The sequence below is a fragment of the Camelus bactrianus genome, chromosome 20 (assembly GCF_048773025.1).
Source record: "Camelus bactrianus isolate YW-2024 breed Bactrian camel chromosome 20, ASM4877302v1, whole genome shotgun sequence".
Taxonomy (NCBI): Eukaryota; Metazoa; Chordata; class Mammalia; order Artiodactyla; family Camelidae; genus Camelus; species Camelus bactrianus.
Genome location: NC_133558.1, coordinates 22,264,244 through 22,279,815, shown reverse-complemented (window position 1 = coordinate 22,279,815; position 15,572 = coordinate 22,264,244). Strand labels below are relative to the sequence as shown.

General features: G+C 34.9%; 1 protein-coding gene across 5 annotated transcripts in view; it reads left to right on the top strand.

The window, feature by feature from the left end:
* Window positions 1-15,572, top strand: part of ILRUN (inflammation and lipid regulator with UBA-like and NBR1-like domains) — a 92,988-nt gene that overhangs the window by 631 nt on the left and 76,785 nt on the right. The gene's annotated exons all lie outside the window — the stretch shown is intronic.

Here is a 15,572-nt window from a genome sequence, read left to right as displayed (position 1 = left end):
TTCTGAGCATCGAGGCATGGGGTAGACCTGGGGGGAAGAGAGCTGTGGTGTTGACTAAGAGTAAAAAGCACAGGAAATCTGAATTTGTGGAGTAGAAAAAAGCTTGGGGTGTGGAGTTAGCGGGTGAGAACGACAAGGATGAGGGTAACTCCGGGAGAGAAATAGGTGCTATGGGAGAGCGTCGGGCATGGGTGAGACTTGGGAGTTAGGAGCTGAGAACAGATTATTTGTGTATGTGTCCGTGTGTGTCCGTGTGTGTGTGTGTTCGTCCGTCCATTCGAGGACTGATAGCAGAAAGGGAAGAATATTATGGAGGAGGACAAGTGAGTACGGTAAGAAAGAGATTTTCCGATGAGTTGGGCCGGGGGTGGGTGGGGTGGGATCTACTAATGAGAGATCGGAAGTGCTAGACCCGAGGCAGCGTCTGGGAAAAACCTTAGGAAAAGTGAAGGAGTGGAGATTCCTTTGCGGGAGGGAACTTTTTGTGGGGATTGGAAATTTCGCTCCAGAAAGCAGGAATGAAGAGGGGCTTATCCAGAGGAGTTTAGGGAAAGAAAACTGGGTTGGTAGATGATTAGAAAAATGGAGAACTTGGCTTAGGCTGGGAACCAGGTCTTTTTGACATGGAGTCTTCTTGTAGAAAACTGAATTGGGACGATGAAACTTAGACTAAAGGAGTGTTTCTTGGCTTTGGATTTAGCACTTGCTCTTTCTAATAAGTAGGGCTTCCCCTTCTTCTCTGAGGAGGGGGTTGTTGAGTTCATTCAGGGTGCGTGATAAAGTGGAGGTCATTAGACTTCCTTTAAAAGGATTTCAGGTAAAACAACTCATCTTTCTTTGGTCAGAAAACCATGAGATGAGTGCCCTTTGCTCTCTGTGTTGGGCATTCAGTCCCCTGGCATGTGGAATCTTGTTTCTCTTGGCATCACTTACACAACCTGCCTCCCCTTTATTTCATGTCCACTGAATGCCTCAGGCAATGCCAGAAAAAGAAACCTAGTCTTTATCCCACTCCTCATCAAGCCCTATCCTGAGTGATGCTAATCTTGCTCTTGGGAGCCTTGTAGCTGTGGTGGCACCAAAGGTGATGTGTGAATTTTTTTTCTGTGCAGCATCATTGGTAGGTACTACTGTTTTATCTTTAAAGATGATTGTTACAGTGAGAATGGGATTGAGTTTCTAGATGTTCAGAAAACTTTGAATGCAGGAAATAGTCTTCATAATTAAAGAAGCATTTGTGATCCCTACTTGTATCTTTTATGTCCACATGATCTCAGACAGGGACTACTACAGCCTGCAGTAGTTTTCTGAACACCAGCCTATGTGTTTGATAAAGAGTGACAGGGGTTATTGAAAACACTCGGAAGAGGTATTGCATTGGTGAAATTTAGAAGTAAAACTGTATCTTGAGGAGGATTGTATCCTGCCTGCCTGCTTCCCATCCCCAGCTCTTTTTCTTCCTGTTTACACTAGTTCATTATAGGAAACTTGGCATTTTGTTGTTGCTAGTTTGGTAGGGGAGGATTATTACTTCTCCCCACCCCAATGTGAGTTGTACCATTGAAGTTCTGACCTAATAAGTTTTTAGTTTTTTAGAGTCAGTATTTATTAGTACAATTATAGCTACAAAACCAATGTAGTGAATTTTATATGCTCAAAGTGTGTATGTTTAACATCTGAGATTGTTTGTTTTTAGGTGTTGTGAAAGGTAAGGCCCAGTGTGGATAAGGAAAAAAAAATAAACATTACAGTTGCATTATAAAAATTTTATTTGAATTTTTTATAAAATTTATTAAGCTCAACATCACAGAGTAGCATGTGGTCTGATGAGATGTTATCTCCGTATGAAACAAGGTATGATACCTTTCTTAGCAAAAGAGTGAGCTATTAAAAAAATGTATTCTGGTTTTAAAGCAGTTGAAGTCAGTAGCTTCTTAGAAACCCAGGTAGTTAAGTGATAACTCAGCTTTAAGCCACATTACCTTATTTTTTGGCTGTGAAAGTCGTGTTCTTTGTTTTCTTTGATTATAAAATGCAAAATTTGTGAACTGAAGGAAGTAAGGCTTGTTATTCTTTATAATGAAAGCAGTTAGCTCCGTAATCCAGTATTATATTTTGATTCCTATGTTGACCTGGCTAAATTTGTCTTGTTCGATTTTTGTTTTAAACAAATACTTACCAAAATTAATAAAATCTAGTTAAATTATGTGCATGCTGTGTACTTGGTCAAAATATTTGTGTGTGTTAAATAAGTATCTGGAGTCTGGAAATGTATTGTTTTTAAGTGTCATTTAATGTCTAACTTTGGGAACTTTTGAGATAGTCCCAGTATAGGTTGGCAAAACATCTCTCAAACTGCTGTGGTTAACCTGTTGAATTTGAGATGATTAACCTTCCTGTGACTTCATAAAAGCCTGCTTTGGGTTGTAATAAATAACCACCATTCAGTTGTCTAGTGACTGTTAAAAAATAATATGGTAAAATAAAAATGATTATTTAAAAATGAAGGCCTTGAGTCTTCTAAAATGAAACCCTAGTCGGAAGGACAAAGTATGCCTGTTTTCAAAAGTAAGAATTTATTTTCTGTTGTTTGTAACAACTTTTTAAGAAGCTGTTGAAAAATGGACAAAATTGTGTGTTTTAACCTTGTGAATTACCTACCCTGTAAACATAGGTTTTGGGGTTTTTTTTTTTGCTTTTTAGTAGTAGGTTAGATGTGTACTATGTAGATATTTCTGTTTGTTTAATTTAGAACCCAGTATTGCTTCAGTTTAAGCATTTTTGTAGTATTTATACCTCAGCTGGCAGTTGTGCTGCTGGAAATTGGTGGAATTGCCTCTTAACAAAAGTAGTCAATTTTCAGTTCCTAAGTGACTACATAAAGTGAATAATTGGGGGTGGTGAGGGAATCCAATATCTGAAGCTAAACTGAAGTGAGACTTTAGTATAACTTTCTATAGGTGGAATGTCTTGCAGAGACATTATATTGGGCTGTGAATACAGAACTTGGAATTCTAAAACTGGATGCTGGCTTAAGATTCTCTAGTTCATTCCAGTTTTTCCTGCGGAATTGCATTTAACCTTTCCAAGATAGCTTATTCTTGCATCCATGAGGGCAGAGATTTGCATGATACCTTGTAGTGTTTAATTATCTTTCTAGTTAGAATTAATGTCAAAACTAAGTCTTTCTTACTGTAGTTTAAGCTTTTATCATTTGTTTGTGTCCTCCTTGGAGATGGAGAATATCTAATAAACACCTTAAGAAATCAGAAAGCTTTAATACAAATCACTAAAATTTTTCGGTCATTTATAATTTAAACACATTTCTCATCCTTTAACGTAGACTAATAGACGTATTTTTTTTTTTTTAGAGGAAACCAAAAGGATTGAGAGGAGGGATTACATATGATTTTTAAAAAGTTGTGGTGAAATATATATAACATAGAATTTACCATTTTTAACCAATTTTAAGTGTATGGTTCAATGTTACATAAGATTTTAAATTCACTTGTAGCCCTGAGAGTGATTTGTCTGTTACGTTTTCAAAGTGAGTTATTTTTTAGTATTTATTACAAGACGTAAATAACACTTTCAGATTTTTAGAGGATGTTAACATAGGAGTTATTTCTCATTATAGGTATGAGTAAATTATCTTTGACCAGCATATAGACAGTCTTGGCTGTTTCCCTCGTATTCATTAGGCTAGTGCTTTACAGTTTTGGTGCTGCAACATCCTAGGTTGCCTCCAGGTATCCTCAGGAAGCAGCGTGTGTTTTTTGAAACACTACCTGCCCCCCATCATGGATGGAACAGATGTTTTCTAGAAAACTCAGGAAAAACATTTTTGTAAAATAATGTCCTGTTAACTATCTCAACATTGTCAGAGACACCCTTCTGGATGAAATGAAGGTATAACCACTATGCAATGAAGTGAAATCAGAATCTAGATGTGAAAATCAATTGTACCTCTTATCTGATCTCACAGTGCCTCTCCTGCCCGATCTTAATCTATTTCTCAGTCACCTGCATGCAAAATGAGTTTCTGATCCACTCTCTGGTTTATGTGTATGAACCTAGGGAAAGTCCTTTTATGACAGATAAAACATGATAATAATACTGATTTCCTTTAAATTTGTGTGCCAAGCAGCAGTTTTAGGAAGAGAGTAGGGAAGGGTTGTGTAACAATGATAGAGTGTCGTGTGTGCTGTTGCATTTTTAAAAAGGTTGGGAGTTCTTGCTTTGGACATTCTTCTTTTCCACTTTTTCCAGTCTTTTTTGAGTGGCACACACAGGCTGGGACTCTGGGTGTAATATAAAATAATTTAGAAATAGAGCATCCAGATTCATTTTAGTTTTAAAAGAAACAGTAAAAAGTACATTGTTGTCTTGCAGGAAGTCTTTTTACTCTTCTGTTGCTGTGAGACTTGCGTTTCTCATCATATATCAAGTCAGAACTAACCTCCAGGGTGGGTGGAGGTGTTTCTTTACCACCTCTTATCTTCCCAACTACTCTCCTGCCCTCCACAAAATTTGTCTAGCACATAACAGCAGAAACTCAACCAGACAATATGCAAATGTATTTTGGATAGACCCCTGTGCCCCACCCCAGCAGTAAGTGTAACACAAAAGCAGAAGACAGCCTTTATTATAATTTGCTCTCTAATAGGAAAAGAACATGCCTAAAACTGTGAGAGACAAAGTTTTGGGATAATAAGGAAGAAGCATTCATGTGTTAATGCTGAATTAACTGAGTAAAATTTCAAAAGAGGTAGGAATGGACTGAATTGAGCAGAATCAGTGATTCACAAAGATAGAGTGCTTGTTATGGGCAGGTTGCTTTCTTAGAAGGTTTGACACGGTTGGGGGATTTGAATTGATGGAAAAGTAGTGTAATGTAGGTAGAGGATGTTTCCCGAATGAACCATGAGGAGCAAATGGAGCAGAACTTTCTAGAAGATTGGCTTGGCTAGAATGTGATTAATGGGATCAGGAGTGACAGGAGATGGAGTTTATTTTTATTTTTGCTTTGGAGTATTACTGATTTTTTGAAAAATTGAGGTGAAATTGACATAACATAAAATTAAACCATGGTAAAGTAAACAATTAAGTGGCATTTAGTGTATTCACATGTGCAACCACCTCCTCTGTCTGGCCAAAACATTTTCATCATTCGAAAAGGAAACCTCACACAATTAAGAAGTTGGTCCCCATTCCTGTCTACCCTAAGACCCTGGCAACCCCCTGTCTAGATTCTTTCTCTATGGATGTTCTGGATATTTCATGTAAATGGAATCATAAAATATTTTCCCGTTTGTGTCTGGCTTCTTTCAAGGTTTATCCATGTTGTATAGCATGTTATCAGTACTTAATTCCTTTTAATGACTATATGATATTCTAACGTGTATATATGCCACAGCTTGTCCATTCATCCATTGGTGGACGTTTGAGCTGTTTCCACCTTTTGACTATTGTGAATAGTGCTGCTATGAACGTGCGTTTATGTGTATTTGTTTAAGTACCTGTTTTCAGTTCTTTGGATATATACCTAGGAGTTGAATTGCTGGATCATATAGTATTTCTGTGTTTAACTTTTTGAGGAACCACCAAACTTTTCCACAGTAGCTGAATCATTTACATTCCCCAGCAATGTATGAGCCTGTACCAATTTTTCTACAAACTCACCAACACATATTTTCCTTTTTAAAATCATAGTGCGTATGAAGTGGTACCTCATTGTGAGATTGATTTGCATTTCTCTAATTACTAGTGATATTGAATCTTTTCATATGCTTGCTGGCCATTTGTATATCTTCTTTGGAGAAATGTCTGTTCAAGTCCTTTGCCAGTTTTAAAAATTGGATTGTGTGTCTTGTTGTTCAGTTGTAAGAGTTCTTTATATATTCTGGATACTGCACCCTTAACAAGTATATGATTTGCAAATAAATGTTTTCTCCCATCCTGTAAGCTTTTTTTTTGTTTTCGTTTTCTTTTGGGGGGAGGTAATTAGTTTTATTTATTTAATTATTTTTTAAATGGAGGTACTGGGGATTGAACCCAGGACCTCATGCATGCTAAGCACATGCTCTACCACTTAAGCCACACCGTCCCCCTGTTTTTTCATTTTCTTGGTAATATCCTTTGGTGCATAGATGTCTTTCATTTTGATGAGGTCCAACTTAATTTTTTGTTGTTGCTTGTGCTTTTGGTATTATATCTAGTAATTCATTGCAAATCCAGGATCATGAAGATTTACCTCCATGTTTTCTTCTAAGAGTTTTATGGTTTCAGTTCTTATATTTAGGTCACTAACCAATTTTGAGTTAATTTTTGCATATGGTTGAGATAGGAGTCCATCTTCATTCTGTAGAGCTTAATTTTGATCATATTATATGCTCTGGGACTATCTTCTCATTGACTCTGCTTTAAATATATCTTTACTTGTATTAAACGTGCACTTTCTTTGGCCATCACTAAAAATTGGGCCAGAAAAGTGTGCAAGGTTTTCTTACGGAGGAAAAATTATGCATGTTCAATTGGCACCCCAAACTTAAATGTGTTCAAAAGGTCCGTTCTTCTCCCGCCCCCCCACCCCCACCCCCAGCCCTTCAGCTTTTCTTTCTGACTTTCCCTGTTCTGTTACTAGCTCACTAGCTCCAGTGGTCTTCCAGACGTAAGGCTTGAACTGAATTATTTCCAGTGCCCTCTCTTTCCTGAATACCTCAGATCATTTGCCCAACCCAGTTCATTTCCACTCTGCAGTGCACCTCCCAATTTGTCTTTTTTCCATTTCCCTCGCCATCAACTTAGTTTGTAGATTATGTTACCACTTTAACAGGTAACGTAGGAATAGTTTTCAAATTGGTTTTCTACACCTGGCTTTCTTCCTTCCAGTCCATTTTGTGGACATACCACTACCAGGTCAGTCTTTCTGAAGAACTGGTTTTGATCTGGGCCCTTCTTTTCTCAGAAACCTTTGTGCCTTGTTGTATACCAGATAAAGAACAAAGAGCTTTAGCTTGACGTTCAGGACCCTCCAAAGAGTGATCCTAACTTAACCTGCCTCTACCTTTCTGGCATATCTTTGTGCTGGATATCCTGCTCCTCTCTACTCCATTGAAACTGTTTTGCTGCTCATTTCCCACACATACTTTTGTTTTCCCAATTTTTATCTTTTTTTTTCCCGACTTAGAATGCTGTTCCTTTATACCTCGTGAAATCCTTTTGTTTTTTTTGGAAATTGGGACACTAATCACTGTTCTTGGTAGTGCTGTCTTTGAACTCCACTCTTGCCTTTTTAATATTTATCAGATACAGTACACACCCTGGAGAGGAAAGTGCGCCATAACACCCTTTGTTTCTCCTTAAGCATCTGATACAATGCTTTGTACATAGTTGGTGCTCAGTAGATATTTGTTGAAGTAATGCATGAAGGGAGATGGGAGTAAAGATTTCATTTTTATAGAAATTTTGAAGTCTAGTGCTGTTTGAAGAAAGAAGTTCTATAAACTAAGCTTCTTTTCAGGCTTCTTTGTAGGTTTAATTTGAGCATGAGATTTAAATGTTGCTAATAGTTCCATACATGACATGAAAGCAAATTAAAATTTAAATGACAACAAGAATATTCTTTCTTAAGCGATTTGAGCCCTCTAAAGATTGGCTCCACCTTGTATAACTACCTTTCTAGGCATGTTTTCTTGAATTAAATATCATTTGTAATCAGTTTATAAGAGAATTTATTATTCAGAAAAATTAGGTAACATTTAGTTATTTAGAGTGAATGGAGAAACATATTTTGTAAGCTCTCTAAAGGTCTCCTGGATCTTTGCCAATGTGTTTTATTGAGGAAGAACTTTAAAAAGTAACATAAGTACATAGTAAGTTCAAGCAGTTTAGAAGAGTCTAAGTAGGAGTTGCAAACTAAAATGCCTACAGGTGCCAGGTGGAGAATATGAGCAGTTGAGGTATGTTTGAGCTGGAAAGCACTTGCCTTTTGTAAAGAGAATGTCTGATACTTGCCTTAAGTCAAATATTGCCACACTGGAATGAGGGCCTAGTGTTCTTAGATTTTTCCATTTTTTCAAGAGAAGCCAGAAGTTTAGATTTTTATGGGAAATTGCTTTATTTTCAAATGTTGGCAACTAATTCAAATATTTTTAAAACACCGTGTGGGCCAAATAGGTAGGCCACTATAGGTAGGATGTGGTCCTTGGGCTGCTAATTTGCAACCTCTGGACAGATATGAAAAGCAAAAATCCCCTCTCCTTTCTAGATATAACCACTACTGTTTCTTCTGTACCTTTCAGAAAATTTCCCATGTCTACAGATTCTGTGTGTATACACACACACACACGCACACGCAAACATATATACATACACATACGTAGGTAAATTTTATGCATGTGTGTATATGTGTATATACATATATAAAAATTAAGTGTAATAAAAATTTTTAACAGTAGTGGTATTGCTATTTAAGTAATTGTTCTTCCTGTCCAGGGTAGTGGATACCATAGGCCTTGTACCTCTTTTGCTTCAGTGGGAACTGAATTAGTTGTCAAGGTACTTAGATAGGCTGATCAAACAGATATTTTTTAAAATTAACAATTCAGTGGTAAAACTAATATTGTAAATCAACTATGCTTAAATAAAACACACACACACAAATCAACCCCACCCCCCCAAAAAAGGCATGCAGTGGTGGATTTGGTCTCCTCAAATTCAGTAGAAATTCCTTCACTGTATTAAGTAACAAGACTCTCATCTGGTAATTACATATAATTATTAAAGCTTTGTTTTCCTACGTTAAGGGCAAAATGTGTTAAACTCAAAGTAGTGAACTCATCTGAATTTACATATGAGGTATTGTCAGAGAACATGTTTTATAAGTTGAATTTTTTCGGGACCTAGAACGTAAGACTGAAACTCACTGAAGAGGTTTAACTGTTATTAAATCATCATGCAGGTGACACTAATACATTTTCCACTTATTGGAAGGGTAATTGATTTTGTAAGTGGTTTTCTAACAGTTTGCCAAAGTTAATGTACATCTTGAGATGGGTAGCAGTTTATTCCAAATATGGAACTCAGCCTCACTAAATTTGCTGTGTACTGGGTTTTAAAAGACTCACTTATAAAATTGAACAGTTGTGTTTTGTTATAATATTTGAGCCTTGGATCTGTAAAGTGTTTCCAAGAGTTTGAACTTGAATTATTGTGCTTAAGGTCAGTGATTCATAGTCTACTATGGAGCAACAGCCTACTAATGATTGACTGAATGATATGCAATGTGCTGCTAAGATGCTTTCTGGTCAGCTTTTATTTTCTAAAGTAAAATTTACTTTTTAATTTAAAAAATACTTTGATAACAGACTTTGAGTAGCGGAAATCATTAGCTGAGGGATGGGGTTTGCATACAACTGTAACTGGGAACCACTACCTTTTATAATATTTTAAAATAAAATAGTAGCTGTTTTATTATGACATAAACAGTTTTAATATGACATAAATCTTATTGAATATAAGCTAGAAATTACCATAAAGCAAAAAGAAAAAAATAAGCCATACACACAGGACCCTGAGATAAACAGTTTTAACCTTTTGATCTTTGTCTTAATATTATTGTGTGTGTGTACCTGTGTTTGCTTTATAGAAATGAAGTATTTACTGTATTCCAGGTACTGTTTTAAGTGATTAAGTTTAATATATAATTTAATGTTCACAATAATTCTAGGAAATAAATACTGTTATCCTCATTTTACAGAAAAAGAAAAGAGGCTCAGCAAGGTTAAATAACTTACCTAAAGTTATGTGGGTAATAAGTGGTAGAAATAAGATTCAAATGTCAGCAGTCTGGGACCAGAACCTGTGCTCCTGATTGTTGTGTTTTACGCACTGTATGGGTTTTTAGGATTGTCATAACAAATTACCACAAACTGGGTGGCTTAAGACAAATTTATTCTGGAGGCTCAAAGTCTAAATTCAAGGCATTGGCAGGACCATGCTTCCTCTGAAGTTCTTGGGAAAGAATCCTTACCTCTTCTTAGCTTTTGATAGCTCCTGACATTTCTTGGTGTTTCTTGATTTGTAGCTGCATTTCTTCAGTCTCTGACTCAGTAGTCCCATGACCTTCTTCTTTGTGTGTGTCTTCAAATCTCTCCCTCCTTAGAAGGACATCAGTTAGATGTGGGGCCTAACCTGATCTAGTATGACATCATATTAACTAATTATGTCTGCAAAGACTCTTATTTCCAAATAAGGTCATGGTTCTGAGGTTCCGGGTGGACATGAATTCAGGGGGATTCCTTTCAACCAGTATACACACTATACACACTATTTGTAATTTGTTTTCACTTAAAAATCTCTTAGACCATCTCTCCACTCTTAATAAATATGATTCTACACTTTTGTTTTAAAGGCTTCACAGTATTCCTTTACATGAATATAGAATAATTAAAAAATCCCTTTGTGTTGAATATAAAAGTTGTTTTCAATTTTTTGTCAGTATTAAATATCCTTGTAGCTAAATCTTTGCTTGCATCTTAGTTGTAATTTCCTTAGAATTAATTCCTAGAATTAGGTTGCTGGGCTAAAGATAAATACGGCTTTTAGTGCTCTTAATACTAAATTGCCAAATTCTTTCTCCCAAAAAGGTCAGACTAATTTGTATTTCCACCACAACTGTATAAGTGACTGTTTCTTTAATACCTCATCAATGCAGCATATTATAATTAAAAAAATTTTTTTTAGTTTAGTAGGTAAAAAATGTGATCTTGTTTTAATTTGTATTTTGTCATTTCTAATGAGTACCTTTGTGTGCTAAATGTCTGTTATATTTCTTTTATAAATTGATTGAATGCACCCTTTGTCCATTTTCCATAGGGAAGTTTGCCTTTTTGGGAAGTGGAAATATCTTTTTTTCTCCTGATTATGAAAGTAATAACATTGAATATAAAAACCCAGCAAATTTAGAAATGTCAAAGGAAGACAATAAAGCCACTTATAATGCTACTCAAAGCTAGCTAATCACTGCTATCAGTTTATATATGTATACATATGTGTATATATAGGTCTTCATACGCATATTATATATTTTAAGTTAAAAATGTAATTATATAATACCTATTGCTTTATAGCCTACTTTTTTACTAAGCAGATTTCTTTCCATGTGTTTTTCATGGCTGTTAGTATTCCATTACTTGAGTATTCTGTAACTTAAGCAGCCGTTATTAATTTTTTTGTTTTTCACTATTATAAATATCTGTTCACTTGTCTAATTATTTCCTTGTCTCTTCCTTAATTAATAAAAAAATTGTGACATATAATCCATGTATTTATTTAGGACAAATTCTTAGAAATGGAATTGCCAGGTCAAAGGTATGCCCTTTTGAAGGTTCTTGATAAACATTGCCAGATTGCCTCCATGAAGGATGTACCAATTAATATCTTACAGTTAGACATTAGAAAGTCTGCTTTCTGGGAATTATAATTTTTAGTTTTTGCTGAGTTTTTATTTTATCTAATAGATAAAAAGCATTACTTGTGAAGTCTGTTTTGTTTGTGTGTGTTGGCTATTTTTTATAGTTACATTTTTATTTTGGAGAAGAAAGTATAATGAATCCTTTGTACACATCATCTTGATTTCATAATCATTAGTATTTTGCCTTTTTTTTATCCTTTTTCTCCACTAGAAGAACAGTATTTTAAAGGAAATTCCAGCTATGTGGTAGTTACTTTTTTTTGGTTTTTAATATGTAACAACTTTATTGAGGAATACTTTATATATCATAAAATTCACCTATTTTAAGTGCACAATTCAGTTATTTTTGTTAATTCATGGACTTGTATAGTCACATCATCATGATCCAGGTTTGGAACATTTCCATCGCTCCAATAAGATTTATGCCAGTTTGTGATCAGTCCCCATTATTACCCCAGCCCCAGGCAACCACCATTCTGTTTTGTCTTTCTGGGTTTGCCTTTTCTAGATATTTCGTATAAATGTAAATTTGCAGTATGTGGCTCCTTTCCCTTAGTACAATGTTTTCAAGTTTTATCCATATTGTAACACATATCATATATGGAAACTTGTTGTTTCATTGCTGAATATTATTCTACATACATTAAAAATTATTGTTAAAAAATAATTACTCAAAGAGTAGTAAAGTTTTTCAGTGAAAATCAAGTCTTTTTCTGATGCTAGACTTCTTTCTCTTGCCAGAGGCAGTAACCACTGTCAGTCTCCTTTGTGTCTTTCCGAATGTTATTCTATATGGTTTTTTTAAATTTATTTTTTTAATTGAAGTATAGTTCATTTACAATATTGTGTTAGTTTCTGGTGTGCAGCAAAGTGATTTAGTTATACCTATATATACACACATATTCTTTTTTATATTCTTTTCCATTATGGTTTATTACAGGATATTGAGTATAGTTCCCTGTGTGCCACAGTAGGACCTTGTTGTTAATCTATTTTATATATAGCAGTTTATATCTGCTAATTCCAGACTCTTAATTTATCCATCCCCATCCTCTTTTCCCTTTGGTAACCATAAATTTGTTTTCTACGTCTGTGAGTCTTTGTTTTGTAAATAAGTTCACTTGTGTCATATTTTAGATTCTGCACATAAGTGATATATGGTATTTGTCTTTCTCTTTCTGACTTACTTCACTTAGTATGATAATCTCTAGTTCCATCCACATTGCTGCAAATGGCATTATTTCATTCTTTTTTAATGACTGAGTAGTATTTCATTGTGCATTTATACCACATCTTTATTCATCTGTTGAGGGACATTTAGGTTGCTTCCATGTCTTGGCTATTGTAAATAGTGCTGCTATGAACATTGAGATGCCTGTATCTTTTCGAATTAGGAGTGGGATTACTGAATCGTGTGGTAAGTCTATTTTTAGTTTTTTAAGGAACCTCCATAGTGTCTTCCATAGTGGGCTGCACCAGTTTACATTCCCCCTAAGTGTAGGATGGTTCCCTTTTCTGCACACTCTCCTACATTCGTTATTTGTAGACTTTTTAATGATGACCATTCTGAACAGTGTGAGGTTGCATCTCATTGTAGTTTCGATTTGGTATTTCTCTAGTAATTAGACATGCTGAACATCTTTTAATGTGCTGTCGGCCATCTGTATGTCTTCTTTGGAGAAATTATTCTATATAGTTTTAATACATGTAAATGTCTTTGCTTTTTGGTGTCTTTGTCATTTTAAAAGTTGATTTATAAATTATGTTTTACACATTTTTCCTGGTTTCCTATTTGTGTTTTAATTTCTTAAAATTTTATTTAGATACATAATCATAAAAATAATAAATGTTTCTTGTGATAAGTTTAGGTAGTACATAAATCCCTGTTTCCCTTCCCATCTCATTCTCCAGAAGTGACCATTATTTTTCAGAGACATTCTGTACCTTTGTAGGCATGTATTTGATCAGAGTGGTCACAGAGTCCTTATGTATATGCTAAGGAGAAGTTATCACTATACTTTCCTCCATTCTCCATGCAGTTTTAAATCCCTCTTACCATTTTTTTTTCTGAATAAGAACTGTCTTGTGTATGGATAGCTAAGTCATGAAAGTGTCCCTGATAGATGTCTTTAGGTCTTCAGGCTAGGCCTTGTTGGGAAATTTTCTCTTCCGCAATGCTTTTAAAACAAATTTTGATAGGTTATTGAGGTACGGACTTTAGGCCAAGCCACTTCAGACTTATCATCCACCTCAGTTGTCAAGAATTTTCTAACTGGGAGAGCATGATATATAGGTACACCATCTTGTGTGTACAGGTCTCATCCCCTTCTTCATACTTTAAAACACACAAATGGAATCGTACTATACATACTATTCTTAGGTTAGCTTGTTTAACTTCACAATATGGACATCATTTTTTTTAATGTGGATGCACGGTATTCCATTGTGGCTGACCATATTTTATTTAACCACTTCCTTGTTTATGGACAGTTTCTAGGTATTTGCTTTTATAAAGCTGCTCTGGTATAGGTATCTTTTTATTTTATTTTATTTTTTATTTTTTGGTATGGGTATCTATACAAACTTGTGAATACAGTCTTAGAAGTAGAATTGCTGGGGCTGGTTGTATGGGCAATTTAAATTTTGATAGGTAGTATCAAATTCACTTCAAAAGTATTGTACCAATTTTTGTTTTTACTATTAGTATTATAAGAGTGCTTGTTTTGCGATCCTTTTAACATCTGGAAGAATGATCTTTGTCTTTGCATTGTTGCTGGTCTGTTAGGTTAAATGTATATTCATTTTAATTTGTATTGCTCTAATTATGAGTGAGGTAGGACATCCTACCCTGTCTTTATTGGCCATTTGTATTTTCCCCCCAGCTTTATTGGAATCAGTTGTATTTTTCTATGACTCTTGTGTTTGCCTTTCTACATCTATTGGATTGTTATTCTTTTTCTCATTGATTTGTGTGAGCTGTATGCAGATCAAGGAAATTAGCTTATTAAGTGCTTGCCTTTCCTCCAGTTTGTCTTTAAACATGGTTTATAATGTTTTTTTACCATGTAGCTCTGTTTTGGTAAATTTTTATAAAGTTGAATCCAGCTGTCTTTTCCTTTTTGATTTCTGCTTTGGTTTCATGCTTAGAAGTCCTTCCCTCACCTAATTGTTACTTAATTATTCACCTCTGTTTTCTTTATGATTGCATAATTTACATATAAATCTTTTATACAGCTGAAATTTATTTGGCAATGTGTGGAGCTGATATGTTGATCTGTTTTCCAGTTGGTTAGTTTTCCCATTTATTGTGAAATTCACATTTTCCCCCAATGATCTGAAATGCTATCTTTATCATATATTAAATGCTTATGTATATATTTGGGCTTGGTTTTGTGCTTCTTCCTCTGTTGTATTGGTGTGTATGTCCAGTTTTCTAGGGTTGAATGAGAGTTTTAATGTTCACTTAAAAAGTGTTTTTAAAGGGAAGTAGATTTTCTTCTTATAATTTTCATTTTATCTAAGTTATAAATGCACATAGTTTAAAGGGTTAGGTAGTTCTACAGGCTTGTTAAAAGAAACTAGGAATTGTAGCCTCCTTTTTTCTTATCTCATTCCCCCAAGGCAATCCTTTTTAATTCATTCAGCTAATTTTTGGGTTTTTACCTCTCTATTGATTTTTTTTTTTTTTTTTTTTTCAGTTTTGACCATTATCTATTGACTTGTCACAGGGAGATGAGGATTTTGTTCCATGAGAGCCAATGTGGTGGTGAAGAGCAAAGTCCAGAGCTTGTGTTATTTACAATCTGTGACCTTTGGCAAGTTATTTTATTCTCTCTCTGCCTTGGTTTCCTTATTTATAAGGACAATATCAGTTTTTATCTGAGGATTGGATAAATTAATGTGCATAAAGATTTAGAGCTGTGCCCAGCACCTGGTAATTTTTAGTTTCACTCACCCTATCAACTCATTTTCCCATTTTAATTATTTGTAATTTAGTTAAATTAGTTCTCAGTGTTTATTTTATTTAAATGCTTATTGACATTTGAGCCATAGTGTACTGGGATTCATTTTCCTTTTCTGCACAGTCTTTGCTGCC